Source organism: Amphiura filiformis, chromosome 4 (genome assembly GCF_039555335.1).
Source record: "Amphiura filiformis chromosome 4, Afil_fr2py, whole genome shotgun sequence".
NCBI classification, from domain to species: domain Eukaryota; kingdom Metazoa; phylum Echinodermata; class Ophiuroidea; order Amphilepidida; family Amphiuridae; genus Amphiura; species Amphiura filiformis.
Genome location: NC_092631.1, coordinates 82304864 through 82309067, shown reverse-complemented (window position 1 = coordinate 82309067; position 4204 = coordinate 82304864).

Below are 4204 nucleotides of genomic sequence, written 5' to 3'. Positions count from 1 at the left end.
CTATAGTAGGTGTAAGTACCTTAATGTTCTCACATTATACAAAAAAGAAACCACACATGTTCTTCTGAGATATAATGTCGTTATGAATTCGAACGAAGACGCAAAATCCCTGTTCTGAGTAAACGACCTTTGAAAATGTTGGTACCATTCCATCGGTCCTTCTATAATTTTAGAACATGTATGAGCAATCATTTGAAATGTATATAATAAAAGTGTATGTGCAGTATTTATTTACTATACTTTTATGTTGTAAAACAATTGATGTAGCCATGAACACGGGTATTTACAGTTTTTCGGCTTTCTGACAAATCAAATCCAAAAAGTCCCTACCGCTGTGAATAATGTTGTATGTCGATTCGAATGCGCATTCAAATATTTATTATCACACTCATCATTAATTTTTGTTTTTTTGTGCAAAAATTAGTTAATTTCCTAGGGATATGGACTGTAGCTTGGTAAAATAGGTTATATAATAAGTTATTAATAGTAATTTTGGTCTATTTTTTCAGGATTTTCCAGTTTCTCGAAGGCGCACTTTGTATCAATTTTGGTATCATTGGATAAAGGATATAGCTATACATTTGGTATCAAATTTAGCAGTATAGGACATTTAATATAGAAAATCGGGGGGTTCCAGCTGCATAGATACATCTATTTTGTACAGCTTGAAGGCTATAATATATGTGGCACGATCTGGTCCATGAAGGAGGCAGTTGAAAATTAAATTGAGTTAATGTAATTATTACATTACATTACACATACAATAGGCTATCATTTACTGAAAACCCCAAAGGTCTATCATACTTGGTTGTAAAGTTATGAAGTTATTTTCTTCTGTATTTTATTTGCCGTAACTAGATTCAAGATTGATACCACACTAAGACTAGGGAATTTGTTAAGATATTGCATTTTGATCAGGTAAGTCGGTGATTTTATGTATTCCTTCATTTGTTCAATCTAGACCAATCATTCAATGTTTGGTATATTTTATTCTTGTGGGAACACAATAACTGGGACTCGTTTTGACTCATATTTGTACTTCTCCAGAACAAGGACTTTTTGAGTTTGCTAGACAAGAGGATTTTGTATTATGTCTTTCCCAATGTGTCTCCAAATCAAATATGTTCAGTATCTGGCTTAAAGCACGTTTCAAATGTCATGTTCACATTCACCGCAAGCACCTTCACGCTCGGCATTTTTTCTTGTTCTGGCTCTCTGAATCTCGGGGCTGTTAATCGGTAGTTTATTCCATAGTCAGTAAAATCATGCGAATGCTTGAACACCCTGATCTGCGGATATTTCGTTTATAAACCAGGGAAAATATCGTTAAGTTCACATACTATGTCGGTACCTCGCACATTTAAATCTAAGCTTAAGTGCTCAAATAACCTCTTTAAACGAACACGAGATTTTATATCTTATCTAAATTGTGTAATGTAATAACGGAATCATGTACTGTAGATATTCCAGCTGGGTGTTCTTGTTTTTTTTTTATTAACTTTTCGGTCAATTTATTTGCATTAAGTACCGATGAACACTGTGAAACACACTAATGCAGAATTGTACTTGTGGTATACAAAGAGCAATGTGTTAAAAATGTCATGAATTATTAATCTAGTGATGTTCCACAGTACCACATTTAATGGAATCGTAACATGGTGTCTGTTATTATAAGATAAGATCTTCTGCCTTATTGAGAAGTGTTTGAAGTACTTTAACCATTAGCTCGCCTTGTATCTTCACAGATTTTCGGGTATCAGGCGGACTATTCTGCACTAATTTAAGTTTGAAATAGTATGTTCATCACAAGTACTTCCAACTACAAGTACATTGATTTCGCAATTTCTGGAACAGATTGATAGTAAGAGGAATTTTAGTTAATAAACATATTAAGTGAAGTACCGGGTGTCCCAAAAAAGATACATGTAGATTTAAGTTAATGTTAATTTAAATGTCATTTTCATGACATAATCTATGTAGCATCTTCTAGTATCCCTGCGAATGTCAAGTTCACTTACTTACCCCTCATTCCACGCATTCCTAAGCAAGCTGTTTACGTGAAAATCAACACTAGGTTCATTACCACCGTCGCAGTCACCGTTCATTTGACGGGTGTTTGAGTGGGCGCGGTTATAGCATGGTAGATGCAGTATTTTATTCTCATGAACAGAGAAGAAAACTTGTTCAGTTTTATTTCAAGAGGTCAGTCAGAAACGTACAATATTCTTACAGTATAGGCGTATAACACAGCACAGCAGCGATTTCACCTCAACAAAATCGAAGCAAAGCCCAAATGCAAAAGATTGTTATTATTTTCACGATATTGAGCCATAAATGCTTTCACCAAAAATGTGTTCTTCTCTAATGACCATCTTTATTTATTTGTTACAACTAGGAGCCAAGAAGCTTGGGATTGAATTGATTTATTTTCAGTGTACAATATTTATTTTCATTTGTACAATAAGCTCAACCATGAAAATAATAAGAGAAAACGTAAAAGCAATAAAGAAAAAATATGAAAACGAAGGCGTGATTATGTTCAACTTTCGTTGTGCGATGATTTGATATTTAGCTACTGTTAATACCTCTGTCATCTTGCGCTCTTAAAAGATAGCAGACTTAGCAGACGATATTACAAGAAAGACGAATAAATAAAATCTGCATTGTTTTGTTGTACCATCACAAAATGCGGTCTATTTTCGACACCTTTTAACCTAATGTAACCTAAAAGTATAAGCACATTGTCACCCTAGTTGAAAATCGAATTTCATTTTTCTTTCACATTTGAATATCTGGGCCAGATCAAACTTGAATTCTGACGTGTTATATTTATTACATCTATACGTCAACATATTATAACACGTCTCATGTCTAAAACAATTGCAAAATGTGTCTGACGTAATTAAAATGTAAACCTCACTGTCTATTTGCTCTTATGACCTCAAGTAATGATCCGCAAAAAACTCCATACATGTTATATAAACATCTCCAAAAAAGTAACTAACCCCCTTAAATAATGGCCATTACTCAAACACGGGTGATTGTATTACAAATCTATAAAATGCGTTGGAAGCAGAATTTATTTCTGCGCATTTTGATACCTCATTTGAAGCAATTGTCTAAATATTGACGCAGCAGCGTACATTTAAATCAATGTAACCCAAGATTTGAAAGTTGTCATTTCAACGGTTAAGTCAGATCAAGCTGGTCATCTTCGTAACATCTCGCCTCTTGAACATGTCAAGGTTACAAGAGACTTTATTTTGATGGACAATAATGCAACTCCATATGTGGCTAGGATAACCAACCAGTTTCAGGAACAAGAAGGCATCAATCGTATGTTACGGCCTGCCAAATCTCCAGACCTGAATCCGTTGGAGAATTTGTGGGAATTTAAACAGTAGACAAGAAAATCAAGCCAACAACAACTTTGATTGGACTGTAACAAATTCTGAGACGGGAATGGGCAGCAATAGACCAGGGACGCATCATGCGTCTTGTAAACAGTATGAGGCAGAGGTGCTTGGCAGTTATTCAGGCAAAAGGAAGCCACATGATATTAACTGATATGAAGGTGAATATTACAACAACAGTTACAAGAGACATTTGTAAAAAACATTAAACCACATGAGTTTAAAACTGAAAATGACAATGTATGTAATGATATCTGAGTGTTCTTGTATTGTTGTAAGTGCAACTTTCAACGGACCTCACTACATTAAATTGACCGGTGTTTTATTGTTTTCTGGGCTATCGTATCAAATGAAGTGTCAAAATGCGCAGAAATAAATTCTGCTTCCAACACATTTTACAGATTTGTAATATAATAGCCCATTTTTGAATAATGGCTATTATTTAAGGGGGTTAGTAACTTTTTTTGAGATGTTTATAAACCAGGCCATCGTATCAAATGTTCTCACTAAAGCCGCCGATCTCAACAACTGTGTATTGGTTTCTACAATAATATATTGCTGAGCATTTTATATAGTACACATAACACATCTATCATTTATTGTCGTCAATTACAACTGTATTAAGTTTCCAGGACACCCATCCTAGTTTAATTCTCTATCAATGACTCGGGTTATTATGTCTCATTATGATGATAGTGATATGGCAGGGAATAATTACCCATCTCCACTCAGAGAACAGTGGCTCCGTATGAACTTGAAGTAAGATAACTATGCTATTCAGGGTTGCCTCA